Source organism: Pinus tabuliformis, chromosome 7, assembly GCF_031772625.1.
Source record: "Pinus tabuliformis cultivar Carrire ecotype Pingquan chromosome 7, CPIR1, whole genome shotgun sequence".
NCBI lineage: Eukaryota > Viridiplantae > Streptophyta > Pinopsida > Pinales > Pinaceae > Pinus > Pinus tabuliformis.
In genome coordinates this window covers 915,529,793-915,550,203 of record NC_142293.1, presented here as the reverse complement: position 1 = coordinate 915,550,203, position 20,411 = coordinate 915,529,793, and positions in this window count along the sequence as shown.

The following is a 20,411-nucleotide window of genomic DNA, read 5'->3' as shown; positions in this document are numbered from 1 at the left end:
ATGTTATCTACAAGTGTAACCAACAAAATTAAACATAGGGATGCCATACTTATCTGAGAATCGCTAAGAACCATTGTTCCCTCATGTTATTTGTTGCATTTGTTGCAATATCATCTATTAGGTCATAGATACATTATCCATTCATTTACAAGTAAAAAATGTTGAGAGCCATACATAGTCGTTGTCATAAAACACACATATAACCAGCATAGTAACAACAGAAATACCATAAATATATCAGCCATAAGATCCACATATAAATCAATACATTTACACATGAAACCAAGGGAATTAATTCTTCATTAATGAAAGCAATAAACCAACCGGAGATGGGACTACCACGTTCCACCCGACCATAGATTGGTTGAGCCAAATCTCTCTTCATCCAATCACCCCCATGCCATATTCCAAGCATGAATGTGGGACTCATAGAACACACCAAAAACACCAAACCAAATACCACTAGATTTCTCCACTTACACCGTTATGAATTTGAGTACCTCCTAGTCTCTTAGGCTTTACCATAATCCACAGTCTAATCCTGTGATCACTAGGCCCTACACCAAGACACACTCTCCAGACTTTACCGCACATCCCATCCCGGGACTACTAGGCCCAACGGAGAGAAATACACGTCTCGGTTTTATCGTATATCCTGTCATTCACCAGTAAGGATTCTTAGGCCCATTGAGGCACACAATCCTAGATTTACGCAACCCACAGTCTGGCTCAGGGGTTACTAGGCCAATGGCTTTATCGTGATCCATAGTCTAGTTCAGGGACCACTAGGCCATGTGCTTGTCATTTCGGAGATCCAGCCCAGTCAGCTTCGAATCCATCTGGCCATCCCATCTCAACATAATATGAGAACCCATCTCATCAAAGCTATGAGGAAATGGCAAGGCTAGGCTGAGGAACACTGTCACACTTGGAAAAACCCATGCCATGATAGAAAAGAACCACATGCAATACCATGCATGCCAAAATATTATCAAGGAAAATACACATGCAAGTCGATACTTGCAATGAAGCCTGTTGTAGCTGCTTGATCCTACCTTTCTCTGCTTGATCTTTTCTTCCGCTTGCCTTCTTTTCCTTTCTTTCTCCAATTCCAAAGTGCTCCAAGAAACTCTAAGTGTCCAAGAGTGAGAAAGAGAGAGAGAGAGAATAATGATAGAGTTCCAAAACTCAACTGACAAAAGGTTACCAACTGATCCTCAAAATCCTTTTTATGAATGAGGCCTCTATTTTCTTTGTTTTCCATTATTTTCCTTCATTTTCCTCCTCGCATGCAACATGTGACCTTTCACCTCCTTTTTTCCTAATTTCCATTATTTTCATAAATAAATGTGCTAAAAATGCCATTTTCCCTTTCCAAAGCCTTAGCCATTGCTTTTGCAAATTTACCCATAAACAACCAAATCAACACCCCCTAGGATGTATTGCCCAATATTCAGCTTGGAATAAATCTCCCATCAACGTGGTTATTATTTTTAACTTTTATTACATGGAATTTTCACTAGGGTTGTTACATCATTTTCCATCAATGACAACAATGCTAACGATGTCCCACTTTGGCATTGATGGCAAAAGTGTGATCTTCCATCTTTTGTCTTGAGAATCAATTTCAATAACCACTGCTTACCTCCCCGTTTGATATCAATGGCAAGGGGTTCTCCAAAATCGTTCAACTGTATGTAGTAATAGATTTTGATGTGATGTACTATATTATTCCCAACAACATGATAAAAATTGCAACATCATTCAAACAACATTTATCCTTATTTCATAATAGATGAACATTTGTGACTTGAAAATGTTGATGAACCCTATATTGCATTCAGGCTCTTTGAAAGATTCGCTGGATTTTGTCAGGCTTCAGACATCAAATATTTGAAATAGATACAAACATAGTTCATTTGATTCCCATGCAATGGTTGATATGGTTTCTAGGCCCAAACCGCTTAATGATAATGCCTTCATACACATCAACACCAAGAACATTCCAATTGATATCAATTGACGAGGAATTGAAACTGTCTCAACATATTGAAAAATCATTCTTAAGGGGAATTATAACTTCATTTATTTAAGACAAAATGCAGTTGTCCATATTCACTTCCCTACACTAATATTAAATTGCTTGCAGTGATATTCAATCCACCATTCATGCTAAGAGAGAAAGGAATTATACACTTGTTAGCTGAAGGTTACTACGACAAAATTTTGAAGCTCTTAATGATTGCAACCATCCTTAAAAGGTTTAATGGTGTACATTAATCAATGCCAACATTGTAATAACATGAGGACACATTGTAAAATGCTAGGATAATATAATATGAAAGTGTTGTGATATATTTGAGCAACACACAACTCCAGAATACCATGCAACTCGATAATATATCAATGCACTATTACATTGCCAATGCACCCATTGTATTTTCCATTGTAACAACAATATAATAAGATAACATAATATCCAATGTTGTAAAATTCAATAATATAATATCCAACAATATAATACAACAATGTTGCCACCATTACACCATAAAGTTGCCCTGATGTAAAATGAACAGAACAATCCTATATATAATGAATGTGCCACCTCACCTTCTATAAAAATCATGTGCATAAGTATTGTATATGGTGAATGTGTCGCTTCGCCTTCTATAAAACTCATGTGCATAAGTCTTGTATATGGTGAATGTGCCAAAGCATTCAACAAATCTCCCTCCCACCATAGTCATTGATATGTTTCTCTACAAATTGAATATTCAATAGTGAAGACATTAACGATGGTGGGATGATAGGTACCTCCTCCATTACATAGAAAAAATCATATGATACCTCTAAAATCAATTGACCGACCAGGTGAAAACACTCTAGATTAGAACACCTCAACAATAGGTTGAACAAAAGTACAATAATCTAAGTCTTCCGTGAATTTGAATCCATCTTTGTTGCATGACTATCCCAACAGTGTATCTCCAATGCACATATATACCACCGTTGTTCAAACAATATTGTTGACTGCTACTTCACGTCTTTAATATATATCAGTATTTATTAATCAACGTCAGGAGGGTATGACGTGATTCGAGATTAGGAAAGTATATAATCAAGAATGACACAAAACAACCCCATTACTAACTCAATTTGTAATTTTCTGAATTAGAGCTTATTGATGGATTCTTCACAGAGCACAGTAGTTATTGGAGGGGAAGGAATGAAAGAGTCATATGTGTGCTAGCTCTAAGGAATTGGTTCGGTCTTATGAAAATGTCCATAGATCACCATACTGGTGGTTTGAATCGATATTAATAATGTGCATGTGCCAATATCAAGGTGTGCGTATTCCAAGTCATATCAACTAGCAAACGAAATGTTTTACTGTAAGAGCAACCTCTTCTATGCTTAATTGATACACTATTTCTTCCATAATAGCAAGTTATCTCCTTTGAAATAGTGACCAAGTTGGATATCTTCTCATATATTATACCTCAGAAGTGACCGAGTCGTAATTGATGGAGATATGATTGAGAGAAAAAAAAAAATCCTTTGCTTCATCCATTTGCAATGATTTCTTGTGCTCTCCTTTAGCCGAAATTCCCATGCCAACTACCCTATATCTTCCTCAGCCAGAGAAAGCAGTGTAATAAGGTTCGTTTTGAACATATAGACTTTGTCTTTTCCCTATCATTCTTTGTCCTGACAAGTCTAAGAGAATCTTGTTGGCATATAAATTGCTTAAAGGGCTCGTTAAGTAATTAATGCACATTCTAGGTAATGCACGTTGTGCTTATTCCATGCCGATATTAACGTATGCCAATAATATACTTCAATCAACAATATGTTGTCCCACTTCCAATGCATATAACATAACACCCTTTTCCAATAATGGACTATATCCTCCTGCCATTATAACGAATATCGTCCATAAGGCTAGCAACTCCACCATCTCATGGAAACTCCTGACACATACTAACAATATAATTCAATAATATATATATATATATATTAACGTTTCCAAACAAACCACCAATATTATGTCGACACTGGTTGGCTTTTTGGTTCCATGGCAGAGATAGATTTGGGTCTCATCATGATACATATATGCCTAGATACGTTCAAAGATATTTCAACCAGTAGTTGTTTCCCCAAAATAGATTAATGCAATAACACCACTTATAATATAATATCAATGCATGTATAAGTTTATTGTCGTTCATTGTCAGTTGTCAGCCTGGATTTAATAATTATTTGTTGTGATTAATATATAATGTTATTGCTCCATATATAATGTTGTTGCTGCGTTAATATCAATATACAATATGTTGCTGCATTCATACCAATATGTTGTTGCGTATATACCATATGTTGCTGCGTATATTAATGGATGTAGCTGCTGCGTATATGTTGTTGCATTCATACCAATATGGATGTAGTTGTTGTGTTCATATCATGTTTCATTAATGTTGAGTTCAAACCAATGTTGCGTTCATACCACGACTTGTAGAATATATAACGTTGCTTGGAATATACTACATGGAATAATATGTTGCATTATAATATGCTTGATAATGCCTCATAATATTTGCGTTATAATATCATCGAACGTTTTGATAATGCTTCGAATATTATAATGTATCCATTGTTGTTGTGTTAAATATTGCAGGGCGATGTATTACACCCAAAAGTGCAGCACAACGAGTATTAACAATGCGAGTAGGGCATATATGGGTTGTGATGAACGTTTTGAAAATATGTGGTTACACCAAAGCAAGAACGTGATGGGATAGGGCGGCGATAAGTTGCGAGAACAATTTATCCAAAAGCACATACTACAAACCAACTTGATGTTACATAAAGAGGAATGACACATCTAACCATGCGAAGCAACACCAAAACTTGTGATTAGTACATATCATCATGAGGAGTGTGATGCAGGTGAACATTCAAAAGAATATGTAATAAAGAAAATACATGTGTTGCCACATGATTGCAAAGGGGTTGAGCCTTCAAGGTATATTGTAACACAATTTTGTTGCTAGACACATTAGTTAATGACATTGGCGGCATACAAGTGCAACGATGAGTAACCATTAGATCCAAGCATGGAAGGGTCTCTATTTAAATGCCACATTGTAAAGAGGTATCTCATATGAGATTCAAAGACAACAACACATTTATAAAACCAGGAGAAGGCTCCAAAGTAAGTGCACAAGATATGTTGGCCAGTGTCGATTCACTTTCTAGCAAGACAAGATGCGGCATGTGACCAGGACGGTTTTCACATCACCCCATATGAGCAGTAGGCCTCATTTCCCTACTTCTAGATACCCTATTGGATGCAATACGTTGAAAATAAGTTGAGGTGATATTAACGTTGTTGCGATGCATATTCATGCTTGGCCTCAATGTTGTTATCACATCTCATCGTTGGGCATCAATGCTTGGTTTTTATGATACCTCAACGTTGGTCCATGTAATTGTAATACCAAATTAATGTTGGGGACACCACCGAAGTTGGAAGCACTGTAATACCATATTAACGCTACTCCTATTTGGCTGCACAATCAACAATTTAAACATAAAGCATTAATGCTATAGCACTTAATGTATTAATGTTGGCCTGCTTCAAAGATTATCGTTGCTCCAAAAATGATGCTGGAAATGATAACACTGCTCCAAAGGTGCATGAGAATAACCCTGCTCCAAATGATAATTATTTTAACGTTCTCCAAAGCTTGTAATGAGCTCTCCATTTTTAACGCTCTCTAATGTATCAATGAATGTTGCAGGATGTCGAGAGATAAGAGCGTTGTTTATAAAATAATGCTGCCAGATATTGAGCCAAACACTGAGACCATAATGACACTGCGCCAACTGTTGTGCCATACATTGTGCCAAATACTGAAATAATAGTAATGTCGTGTCAGTGAATGAATAGAGCCTTCCCAGACTTGATAACGCTGCTATATATTAATATAACCATTGCACAATATATGTGAATGTTGTTGCCACCAATGCACAGTAAATAACTTATGATACGATGCAGATCCTTTAATTGCTTAATGCCAACGCAACAAAACCCCTAATTTATATGTAACAGACTGAGAAGTAGTAATGCATGATATATGATAACCACCTAGCCATCCAACGAATAGCCTTCTTTTAGCGCACGGCAGGTAGAATACATTCAAGGCACTTCTATGCAATAATGTCTGTGTCTTCAATATATCCATAATTTTCTTCCTCAAGTCTGCTATATGCCTCTGCATAGATAGTTAGGTTTCGTAACTCCTTTTTCACCCAGCCATGCCACCATTATACTCCAAATTTGCTTTGAGCTCTTTGTAATTTCCCCCTTATGTTCAATTGGTTCAAGGTTGTAAGTTTTTATCGGAAGCCCAGATTTGCTGATAGTCATCACTTGTCATAACAACCTCTATTTTATACTTGTCGACCTCAATTCTTGACATTCCGATCCAAGCTCTATGCCTTGAGGTACCAAAGATATGGCGATACACAATACACAGTCATTTACACATGTTGTGGTTCATAGTTTTCCATCATGTTGTCATCGTCCTTTGGAGCATCTTCAAGAAATTCATAGAGCCCTGGAAGGAAGGTCCTTGCATTCACTATTTTTAAGAACTCAATGGCCTTTGAGAGGTATATACTCAAAATCGACCATTCCAAATAAGCTCACCAACACCACCTCGATTAGTCTCAACTCTTGAAATATAGCTAGATGTTTATGTCTCCCATGTTTTAAATTTTTCTTTTTCACTTTGCAAATGTCTATTCTCTTTTTTCTACTTAGCTCAACCTCATTTCAAACATGTTATTTTCTTTCAGGACTCTAGCAACTCATCTATTCTAGTCTTGCAAGACAAGAATTGATTCTTTTGAGGGGTTCAACCTGAACCTTCTTCTTTTGACCTCAAACATCTAACATTCCATACAACATTCAGTTTTTCTCTTTCAAATCATTTAAATGATCCTCTATTCCTTCTAGTATACTAGATCTCAAAGACAATTTTAATTCAAGAATTCTTTCTTCTTTATAAGATTTTCATTTTCTTTTCCTACAAATTAAATATTTTCAGCATCATATAGATTCCTATTGTCTCTGATCTTGGGAGTCAAACACTTCATTTCAGTTGGCTTGATTGTTGGTAATGAGTGCTCCTTAGATATAAAAATGCACAAGATCTTCAAATCCTTTCTCTGTATAGAAAAATATATTAGAGGTGGAGGTTGCTTTTCACTTTCAAGCTGACTTTTCTCTTGATTCAGATTTTCTTTGAATATTTTCTACTAACATCTGCTTGATTTCCACATCTCCAATGAGTATTTATAGGACTGCTCTCCCTTTGAGATGTTTTTGCTCCTCTAACACCCATTGAATTATTCTTTTGCTTTCTCGAGGCTATGATGATTTCAATTTGCTATTGAGATCCCACGCAACTCTTTTTTCATTTCAGTTGGCTTGATTGTTGATAATGAGTGCTCCTTAGATATAAAAATGCACAAGATCTTCAAATCCTTTCTCTGCATAGAAAAATATATTAGAGGTGGAGGTTGGTTTTCACTTTCAAGCTAACTTTCCTCTTGATTCAGATTTTCTTTGAATATTTTCTACTAACATCTGCTTGATTCCCACATCTCCAATGAGTATTTATAGGATTGCTCTCCCCTTGAGATGTTTTTGCTCCTCTAACACCCATTGAATTATTCTTTTTCTTTCTCTAGGCTATGATGATTTCAATTTGCTATTGAGATCTCACACAACTCCTTTTTCTTTATTTTCCATACTTTAGTAGGTTTCCTTCTTCTATCTGTGTTTCTTTTAAATTCGGAGTTTGGTATGATTTCATTAGCTTTCATCATATGTCTAGATTTCTTTACTGTATTTGTCAATTTACAATCTTTGGCTTTGTGTCTAAAGTTGCTACATAAATAGTACCTTATTTGACCAAGATCTGGTGGAAATTGTTTGTGTATTCTTGTGCTATTCTTTACAAATAATTTACACTCATCGACTTTATGTCCAAATTCCTTGCACACGTAGAAGTAGCCATAGAAATTATTTTTGTACCTAGTGTGGGGAGCCTTCTTGTTTGTTGCATTTGATGTTGATAAGTCTTGACTTGCTTTTTCTTACAATCTGGTGCTACATGTCTAGGCCCATGGCAAGAAAAACATTTGATATCTTTCCCAAGAGAAAAGTATATCCTTTGAGATCATCTGAATTTTTTCAACTCATCTTTAGGAGGAAATGACCTTTTTGCAAAAATCATTTTCTTCAAATAATTCTTTGGCCCTTGTTGTTGTTTCTTGGCTTTTTGTTTCTTCTTCATTTACTTTGCTTGTACCTTCCTCTAATAGTCTTTTCAGGGTTACTTCATTATCCTCTATGAATTCCTTTGAGATATTATTCTTCTCTTATGAGTTCTTCTTGGAGACCTTATCTTCTTCTAGCCTTATGTACAATATGTTCTTTTCATTTAGCTCACTTCTAGCTGAAACAATCTCAACCTCTAATTTTTCACACTGTACCTCTTTATCCTTTAGTTGATTATTCATCATCTCCTCTACTCTCCTTGCCTCTTCAAGCTGTGTATTCAAGATTACAATTTCTTCCTTGAATTTATACTTTCTTTCATCACATATTTGTAAAAGATTCTTATAATCTCTGCTCTCATTCTTCAATCTTTCTGTTTCAACCAAGGCTATGTCAAGTTTGGTTTTTTCTTTAGCTAACTTTGCTTCACAAGAATCAGCTGTAGAACAAGTCTCCTTTGATTGAACATTTTATTTTTGACAAGAATTTTTCTTCTTGCTCTTGTTGTTCTCCTTTTCCACAATGTAACTACTAATGTCTCCTTCATGCATGAGTTGCAATCTATCCCATATTTCTTTTGCAGAATTTAAATCTATTACTGTATCAAGATCCTTATTATGAAGATTGTTATACATAACACATTTTTCCTTAGCATTCCACTGTTGTTCTTGCATAGAGGGAGAGTCTTTGCAGTAACCATCACATACAAGCTTCCATACACTAGGTCCATAAGCTATTAGTTTTGTTTTAACCTTATCTCTCCATTCATGAAAGTTTGTTGCACTCAACATAGGTACACTTTGATAGTTCATGACTCAATGATATCTACCTTCAAGTTGTTAGGATTATATTGAAGGAACTGACTCCCATACCAATTGATAAAAACTTGACTAAACTGAGAGGGGGGTTGAATCAGTTTAGTCCATTCATGGAAATTAATATTCTTTTCATTAATCTTATTAACTGAAAAATTACATGAGCATATTAACAAATAATGACTAGCCGATTGAATATGTGAACAACAAGAAATAAGCAAACCAAAACATCACATCAGCACATAATAACAACACATATTGACACCAAATATATGTGGAAACCCATAAAAGGATAAGACCACGATTTTATTATTGTTGTGATGCAAAGGCAAGCTCTTGCTCTTTATTACATCTTATTATATGTAGGATCCAACCTACAAGAGGTTGCTACCTCAATTTTATGCAAGCTGCAACATGCAAGGAAGCTCCAACTCCCATATGATTTTTGTGGGCCACAACCCACAAGAGGCTCCTACCTCAACAGGCTTAAACTTGATGTTTATCAAGCGACTACTTGAAAGGAGAGTACAATCCCTTGATGTAAACAAGAAGGAACAATGTGTTGGTTTACCAGTCAAATTCTGCATATCTCCACTTTCATTTCTTCCTCTCCTTCCCTTCAAATCTGCTTCACATAAGCTTCATATGTGCTAGGTAACTAATGCATAACACATCAATATTCTCTCACACACTCTCCAACTCTCTAACCTCCTTTTTTTTACTTCCAAAAACAACATATTTTTTAAAGATAATTTGCTGGTTGTTTGTATTCCACATAAGAATATGAAGTGAACAGGCTTGACTCTTTGCCTTCCACTCATTCATTTCCAAACCATTCAAATTTTGAATATTATAAAATAGATAAGTGCTCCACCACATATTATTTCATCCATCTATAATTATTGGGTGCATCAATATCAACATAGTGCCAAAAACAACATTATACCACCACAACACATGCAAGCATTCTCCAATGTAAACAATATGCACACAACATATGAAACTAATGCAAGCATATGTATGCAAAATTCACTCTCCAAAGCCATCTATATTATCAAACTCATCTTTTATTCATACCATTGCCTCAACCTCCTTGAGTCTTGTCTTGTTTTTCTGTCATGGAATCTTTCCTTTGCTTTCATGGAGTCTTGCATTTGTTGTCATGGGGTCTTGCCTTTGCATCACAACAATTCAGCTTAACAACAAATTAGTGTCACTACAAATTCTTCATTAAACAAACTCTGCAACATTATCCAAGCATCAATCCATCAACATGCCATCAACACAAGCATCAAGCCGTCAACATGCCAACATCAATGTTCTACCAAACCATCAAGGAATTTGCTCCTCCTTTGTCCTATTGTCATCAGGCATGCCAATTATTTGGCACTGATAGTCGGTTTGTCAACTAAACCTGAAATGTTGATAACCCCATTGTCAACACATTGTTTTTTGTTAATCCCAATCTTCTCTTTTTCCCTTTACTCACCTTGTTACTGCTCTTGCCTTGATGCTCCTTGTGTTTCTCCTTTGTTTATTGCTCCTTTTCTTGATGCTCCTTTGCTTGCTTCTCCTTTCCTTGCTGCTCCTTCTGTTGCTCCTTTTCTTTTCTCCTGCATACATTGCTGCTCGTGCCTTGATGTTGCATACCTTGCCTCTGCTCCTTACCTTGCTGCTACTTTGGTGCTCCTTTTCCATCAGTAACAACAATGCGAACATCTCCTTCCTTTGTAATATGAGATACTACGAATGGTGGAAATTTCATTTGCATTTCCCTGGAGTTTCAATTCATATGCTATTATCGTAATTCAAAACACACAGAATTAATTTTCACGTTATTACCATCACCCATAACACATAGAAATCACTAGAAATCACTTTTGAACAGTTGCAGAGGACTGGGAAATAAGAAAAAATAGAGGATTCGTGTACACACATAGGAAAATCGTGGATGGATCCTCTTTCCATGGATCTGATTTTATTATTATATAAAATTTATGGGAATATTGATTCAAAGACAATCTGGATCCACCAAAGGCAGATTTGGTTGGATTCCATTGCATTAAAATACCAAAAATAATAAAAACTTAAAAATTTTGATAAAATTTGCAATAACATACTTGAATTGGCTAATTACATGGGAAAGCTTAACAAATCCTAATCCGAACAAATTTCTTAAATTGAGGAACCAACTTGTAAAAAAAATTGACCTCTCGGTCAATTTGAAAATATTTTCACATGCCCCTGCATCATGCTCCCACAAAACAAAGAGTTCATGGGATCCTAGCCATGAGTGCTTCAATGCATCATGCTCCCACAAAAGAAAGAGTTCATGGGATCCCAGCCATGAAGAACGCCATGAGTGCTTCAATGCATCATGCTCCCACAAAAGAAAGAGTTCATGGGATCCCAGCCATGAAGAACGCCATGAGTGCTTCAATGCATCATGCTCCCACAAAAGAAAGAGTTCATGGGATCCTAGCCATGAGTTCTTCAATGGATTTGCCATGTTTCTGTAAGAGTGTGGCGATCAACCAAGTTGCATCTACAACTGGATTATTCTTCCATTTCACTAAATATTTGAAATAATCTTTATCCCTATTCTTCTTTATCAGTCACTTGTCCATAATTCTTTCAGGTTGCAAAGGTTCTACTATTGGCAATTATTTTTCCCATTGCACTAGTTATTGATCATTGTTTGTTGGCTGCGCTATTTCATATTGGTATTTATACAGATCTTCTATATTGAACATTGGCGAGATTCCAATTCCAAGTGGCAACTCAAGTTCATATGTATTTGTAGAAAAATTTCTTAGAATTCTGCATGGTATCATCTTCTTTAATTTCAATTTGATGTACTCTCCCCTTGGAAATGTTGCCTTACGTAGATGTGCCAACACCAAATCTCCCACTTCAAATTTTTGCTCCTTCCTCCAGAGATTTTCCATGCCTTTATACTTGAGATTATTGTCATGAATTTTTTTTTACTTACTCAAGGATTTCTCGTATGGTTGTAGCGAAATCCTCCCCTACCACACTTCTCTTCTCTGTTCTTCTTAAATTTTTGATCTCATGCACTCCTCTTGGGTGCATCCCATATAAAATCTAAAAATGACTTTGTCATTGCTTCTATTTGGAGTTTCATTGTAGGCGAATTCATCTTGAGCCAAGATTTTATACCATTGTTTGGGATGATCTCCAACCAAATTGTGCAAAATATTGCCTAAACTTCTATTTACCTTTGCAGTTTGGTCATCTATCTTTGGGTGATATGTTGAACTAAAATTAAGTTACTTGCCAAGTTTCCTCCACAGTGTTCTCTAGAAATGTCCCAAAAATATAGTGTCTTGATAAGAGGCAATACTTTTGGGAATTCATACAATCTTACCACTTCTCTAAAGAATATATTAGCAACATGAGTGGCATCACTAGTTTTTGCACAAGGAATAAAGTGAGCCATTTTTGAAAATCTATCTACAACCACAAAAATAGAATCATTACCTTTCTGTGTTTTTGGTAGTCCCAAAACAAAATCCATACTTACTGAATCCCAATATTTTTCTGTAATCGGAAATAGTGTGTACAACCTGGTGTTTTGGCTTCTTCCTTTGGCATATTGACAGATCCTGCACTTATTTACAAATGTGTGCACATAAACTCTCAATTTTGGCTAGAAATAACTCCTTTTCATCAACTCATAAGTTTTTTCATGGAAAAAATTTCCTCCAAGGCTGCTACCATGTTTTTCCTTTATCATATTTTCTCTTGTGGAGCTATTGGGAATGTACAATTGATTTTTTTTAAACAACAATCCATCCTGGAACATGTAGTCAAGCCATAGGCTTCGATTTTGGGTGGCTGAATTCTTGCAAGCTTCATAAGATTCTTTAAAATATGAATCCACCTCATACAACTCCTTCATAAAATCCAAGCACCTAAATCTGACTTTCCTATAATAACAATTGTCTCCTGCTTAAAGCATCATAAATTTGGTTAGACTTCCCACTAATATGCTTCAAAACAAATGTAAATCTTTGCAAATATTTGATCCACTTAATATGTTTTTGACTCAATTTAGGTTGCTACATAATATGTTTCAAAGCATGATTATCAGTGTAAATAATGAAGTCCTTGGACAACAAATAATGCCTCCACTTCTTTAATGCCTAAACCACTGCATAAAATTATTTATCATATGTTATATATTTCTTCCTGTCTTCATATAGTTTCTCACTGAAATATGTGATGGGTTTGTCTTCTTGGTTGAGAACCGCTCCTACGGCATCACATTTTACCTAAAATGGTTTGTTGAAATCCAATAGTGCAATAACTAGTTGTTCAGTAATATTTTTATTCAAGAGTTGGAACCCTTTTTCAACTTCAGCAGTCCATTGAAATGGTTGTGATTCTTCTTTATTGTTTCCAAAATCAATATTTTTATTCAAGAGTTGGAACCCTTTTTCAACTTCAGCAGTCCATTGAAATGGTTGTGATTCTTCTTTATTGTTTCCAAAATCAGTGCAATCATCTTGCTGAAATTTTTTATGAACTTTTGGTATAAATTAGCCAATCCATGGAAGCTGTGAACTTCAAACACATTTTTAGGAGAATGCCATTCAAGGTTTGCTTTTATCTTTCCTAGATCCATATTCAAACCATATTTTGAAATAAAAAATCCCAAATATTCAATTTTTTTTTTCAAGAAGGAACATTTCTTTAAATTTATGAGTAACTTCTCTGCCTACAATTTTTCCAACACATACCTCAAGTGCTACAAATGCTACTCTCCTGACTTGCTATAAATTAGGATGTCATCCAAGTAAACTATTCTAAATTTCCCTATGAATTCTTTCAACCCTTCATTCATTAGCCTCATAAAACTATTGGGTGCGTTAGAGAATCTAAATGGTATAACCAGCCATTCATGAGGTCCATCATTGGTTTTAAATGTGGTTTTCCACTCATCTTCCTCTCTTATATGGATTTGATGATACCCATCTTTCAAATCAATTCTGGAAACCAACTAGCACCACTCAAACAATCCAGCAATCATCAATTTGAAGCAAGGGAAATTTGTACCTGATAGTCATTTTATTCATGGGCTGGGAATTTGTACACATGCGCTATCCACCATCTTTGTTTGGACTTAAAATTGTAGGTAATGCACATGGACTAAGGCTCTCCCTGATTAGCCCTTTATCCAATCACTCTTGCACTTTCCTTCTAATCTCCTCATTCTCCTTAGGAGTCATTTTGTATGCAACTTTATTAGGAAAGCTTGTTCCTGGTATCAAGTCAACATGACGACTTATACTTCTTACAGGTGGTAGTTCACTTGGAAAATCATCTACTATAATGTCACTATATTCATTCAACATATCTTGATTTTCCAAAGGAAAATCAATAATAGTAGTAGAAGTGGGAGCTACTTTAGGCTTTCAAATGACAACAAAGCTTACCTCTTCTTTCTCCATCTGTTGTAAAAAATATTTCCCACTCCTCAACAAGGATTTGGAGTCACTACTTTCGAATGTCCCTTCTTCCTGTAATGGAAGAAAAGTGTGATTGATGTCTTCCTTCTAAAATTTACATGTTTTTTTCTTTCCATCATGCACAACTCCTCTGTCAAACTTCCATGTCCTTCCCAATAAAATATGGCACACATCCATAGGCATCACATCGCACAAGACCTTGTCTTTGTCGCTACCGATTTGCAATTCTATCTCACATTGTTTATTCACCAATAATTGATGGCCTTTCTACAGCTATGACACCTTATATGGTGTTGGGTGCTTTGTCTTTTTTTAGCTTCAACTTTTGCACCACTTCTGTGGACACTAGATTTCCCGTGCTACCTCTATCTATCACCACCTTACAACACTTGCCTTGGACTTTGAAAACAATACTGAGCAAGGCCTTTCTTTGTGCAGGTTCAACCGCTTATTTTTCCTGCTTCAATAATTACCTTTTTCAGCATTAGAGCCTCTCTCATTTCTTACACATTTTATGCTTCTTTTACTTTAGGTTCCTCTTCTTCTATTGGGTATGCAACAACATTTATTTGGCATGCCTCTCAGTTTTCTATACACTCATGAGCCATGTGTCCTACTTTTCCACAGTAGTAGAAACATATATCTCATCCTCTTCCTCTTCCTCTTCCTCTGGAAAAGGATCTATGACATTTAAAATCCCCATCTTGCTGTCATGGAGTGCTTGTGCCACTTGTTTCTCCTTTTTGTACTATGCTTCTTCCTTTGCTAGATTGTTTCCCTCTCCCTCTAGTAGCACTTCATCCTCTATCAGCCTACTTCCTTGCTAACTTTTCCTCAACTTTCAATGCTAACTGGTATGCTTCCTCTACTAGTAAGGGTGAAAGAACACTAATCTCATCTTGATTATCCAGCCTAAGGCCATTGATATACTTGGATATCTTCTCTATATATTCTTCTACATAACCAACTCTAATATTGATTTTATAGAATTTTCCAATGTATTCCCTTCATGACATTTTTCTTTGCTTTAAATTTTTCATCTATCTAAACAAACTAAGTTTATAATATTTTGGCAGAAATTTACGTCTGAGTTTCATGACCATTCTATCCCATATCTTGATCTTTTGCTTGTTTTTCCTGATTCGCATGTCCTTTTACCTCTTTGACCACGAACTTGACTTTCTTTTCTTCGTCCATTTCTCCATATTCGAAGAATTTGTCCATATTTTTTATGGAGTCAATGACCTCTTCTAGATTCATGGTACCAATGTAACTTGAAATTTCCGGTTTGGGCTTTGTGACGAATCCCAAGATTATTGTCAACACTCTTGCCTTTGTTGCTTTAGTTGTTGCCTCTATTCCCGAAGCTTCTTTTTCTTATTATTCTTCTTCTTCTTCTTCACTAACATCACCATCTTCAAGATCTCTTTTCACTCCAGCTTCCATAACTGCCATTCTAGCTTCTAACCATTGCATGGTTTGTCTTAATTCGTCATTCTCCTGCATTAAATCAGCATTTTCTACAGCCCTTTGGCCTCTTCCATGCCCAATCTGATGAGCCATATTTTTTCCTAGAGAAGATACAAAGTCTGATCTAATACCACTTGATGTAGAGAAAACCTCACTCACTGTGGTTTCACTCTAATTACAGGGAAGTCAACTCTATTTTTTGCTTTCTTAATCCAATAGACTTCCTTCAATCATGATTCTCTATCAAACGATTGCATTCTATTGAGAAATATAGAGGCGGAAAAGTAGGATGATTTCTCTTGTCTTTGATAATTATTTGTGATGTATTTTTACTTCTTTATATTAGCTTCTTGTTTATCTTGATTATTATGAGTATTTCCTTCATCAAACAACTGCCAAACCATAAATAAAAATGAGACAAAGGACACGAGATATATGCAATCATCCAAGGCCAAAACCTCTCTAATTCTGAGAGGAAAACCCACAAGAATTCTTCTTCTTATAGAATCTTCAATTGACAAATTCCAAGACCTAGAACCTTGACCAAAAACTTCTCCAAAACCAAGTCAAAATTTCTTCAAGTAAAAGTTAACCTTTTCTTGATTCAGCCACAATCTCTTCTTCAACTTCAACCATTGACCCTGCAATACTAGTTTGAAATTCTTGGCCTCCTGCAATTAGTTATACCTTGTGCACATGTGATAGATTTTAGGATGTTTGAGACTTCTTCTTCCCTTCGCTTGGGCAAGCTTCCTTTCTTTAACTATTCGGCTTAATTTTTAGACTCCTTTCACCCTAGATTCACCTTCTAGAATTGACTGTAATTTCATCCTTATGTGGTTGCAAATGTGCCCTAGTTACAGTCTACACGTGTGAGGAATGAGCCCGAGAATTTTATCCTTCCCCTTGTCTTCTTCCTTTTTCAGTTGACGTAAAACCTTTTATTGGCTAGTGATCGAATTTTTATGATCTTGATTGATATGTCTAGAATGAGGCCGAGTCCTCCTATATATAGGCTTCTCATCCATGACTTTAGGTAGACTTGTAACCATCTCTAGGCCAACTTGTTGCTTGTTGTTGATTTTGGGTAGCGTCAAATGTGCTCTAGCCTTGAAAATTGGTGGAGAGGTTAAGGAACATGAGATATTAAAGACCCAGAAATCGTTTGGAGAAATTCCACCTGGATGGGGAGTTATTAAAATAATTAATATTTTTAATGGGTTCCTAAGTCTAAACGTAAGAAAATAAAAATATTAATGTGTATTAATGAAATATGGGTGAGAAAGTTCTAAGTGACGAGGATCAAGCTAGTTCTAATCTTAGCCGTTGTTTAGGGACTTAATCTCATCCATTGATTTGTCAAGAGGAAAAGTATAAGAGGAGGCTTGAGGGTTAGTTGGAGACACACCAACTGATCAAAGAATTCGATTTTTTGGGGCAAGGTTTGTTGAGGAAATCGAGTCAGTGATCAGAATTACAATGAGGGGCAGTTCAACAAGGGATTTTCATCTAAGGTTAATGAATACATAGCAGAGAGGCAGCGCAGTGCCGGGAGAGACAACGCAAGCCCTGGAAGGGTTGACACAAAGGCTGAAGAGCTGATGCAGAGGATGTAGCAGCCATAGAGACTAACGTTGAGCCTCAAAGGCAGTGCTCGGGAGATTCTATGTGGAAGACTGGGAGGAGATCAACAAATTCTAAGCTGGGAGGGGGTGATGCAACTCCTGGAGGAGTGACGCAGTTCTAGAGCAGTGCTTGGAGCAACTTTCATTGTCTAGCATAGGGAAAAGTCAAAGTCGCTGTGGGGTTTGGTCATCCAGTTGCTGATTTGCCGAAATATTTGTCTCTGGATAGAGGTACTACTACCAAGGATATTCTCTGTTGGGTGAGCCATTTCTGGCACCCTAGCTATATTCACTAAATATTCTTAATAATACAAACCCTCTATATGTTGCACTGGTTTTCCCGAATTGGGATTTTCCAGGGACGATTGTCAAAAAATAATGTTGCCCCTTGTGTTAGTGTCTCTGTTTATTTCAGTGCATGATCTGTAAATTTTTGAAGGCTACAATAGTGTTTACTTCGATGTTTATGTAATTAAATAACTTGTTAATGTAAAGAACAAGTAGGAGATTGTAAGTCGGTAATTGCAGTAGGAGTTTCTGATGTGTTAGATTTAGGAATTTTCACATGGTATCAAAGTGATTGCAGATCATAGGTGACTGAAGACACAAGATGAGAAATCTGAAAATTTGTAGTAGAGAATCAACTGTCTTGAGAGACAATGTTGTTCCAAAGCTGAAGAGGCAAGAGGAGGAGTGACACAGTGTAGAGAGTGTGATGCAGAGGCTCATGCAGTGCCTGCATTAGCATTCTGAGCCAAGAGAGGAAGACATAGTAGCTGGGAGGAGCCCACACAGTAGCTGTGTCAGCCATCAGGGCCAACACAGAGGTGGAGGAGGGCAGTTCAGGCTCATGCAGAGCCACATCATCCTTCTGAGCTAGGAAGGATTGACGCAGTTGGCTGGGAGGAGAAAATTCAACCACACAGAGATTGCGTAGAGCCTGAAGGGTTCATATTCTTCAAGTTGTTGGGGCTAAGGGAGCCAAGAAGATTTTGATTTGTGGAGCTGGTGGGATGTTGTTTCTGCCAGTGCAGAACAGTGTCTAAGGATACTAAACCAAGGTAGAGGGAAGCACTACCTCGATAGATTTCTATCCAAGAAATCTAGATCTGGGTTGCAGTAGCAAGGGAGGATTGGAGAGAAGTGATTCGATGAATGGCTGGAGGATTTCTGAGAGGGAAACCAGGACTCAGAGGGAGTTTAGAGAAGAGGAGCAGAGATGGAAGTGAACGGATTGAGGGATCAGGATAGATTGGACGGGGCTTCCAACTTTTTCGTCTGGAAGGCCAAGATCTTAGCAATCCTAGATAAACATTGCATCAAGGACTATGCCTTGAAAACAATAGTTGTCATAATTGACGCTGATGCAACTGAAAAGTATGAGGAGGCCCAGGTGAAGGCGAAATGCATGATCCTAGACGAGGGTCAAGGATCATGTCATACCACATATTGCTAAGAAGAAAAAAACAAAGGAGATGTGGGACTCCCTGACCACCTTATACCACAGCTCTTCCGTGCAGCGGAAGATGTTATTGGAGAATCAGCTAAGGTCATATCAGATGCAGAAAGGAGAGGAGATAGATCCCTTCCTTCTTAGGTTGCAGGGGATTCACGACCATCTTACTTCCATGGGGTCTACTCTAGATCCAGAGTTCTTAGTCAAGACTGCCTTAAATGCAGTATCCGAGGAGTGAGAGATGTGTGTCCAAAGAATTTTGGGCAGAGAAAATCTCCCCAGTTGGGAGAAGATGTGGGCAGCTCTTTGACAGGAAGAGCTCAGAGATTTCCAAGGCGGGGAGTAGTGGTAAGGGAGTTCAAATCAAGAAGGAGGAGGAGGAGGATGCAGCTCTCGCATCAGCGAGACAATAGGGCTACAAAAGAGGAAGAAGAAAGACATCTCCAAGGTCAAGTGCTTCAACTATGGGGAGCTTTGACATTATGACTCTCAGTGCCCTAGGAAGAAAGGCAAGGGAGAAGCTTTTGACTCAAAGGCTGCTCAAGAAAAGGTGGAGAAGGATGTCGAGAGTGATGATGATTGTGCCATGAGTGCTCATGCACCTCTAGAGAAGAGGTGGGGAGACTTGGAGCTGTAGCCGAGAGGACTATAGAAGATGGGCAAGATCCTTCAGGTGCCCAAAGTCTTGGATCACATACGGCTACAGGAGGCCTTAAAGAAAGTAGCATGATGACAGGTGTCGGGTGGAGCAAGGTGTGATGAAGCGGCAAGTTAGTTCTAGAGTGTTGAAGTCTATAGCAACGCAGTGGAGGTTGCAGCAATGCAAGAGGCACAAAAGAGGTTGCAATAGCGCAGTGGCAACAGAGGGAGCACAGGATAGAAACAAAGGAGGCTTCAACATCACGAGGCTTCTAGACTAACCAGGATGTTAGTGTTTGGGTGAAATCAGTTACTTACTTCTTGGTAACTGAGTTGCAGCGCAACAATTAGCAGTGGCAGTGCTATGGGCAGCATGATACAACATGTTGAGAGGGAGCTACAGTACAGATGTAGCAGTGGCAGTGGCAATGTCATGGGTAGAAGCACAAGAAGCAATAGTGCAGTGGATGAAGGGCATCGGGCCAAGCATCAACACATAGGACCAATGCGGAGTATCAGTGTGATGCTTCTATGGTGAATCATTGCTAGAGCACATTCCTCGCT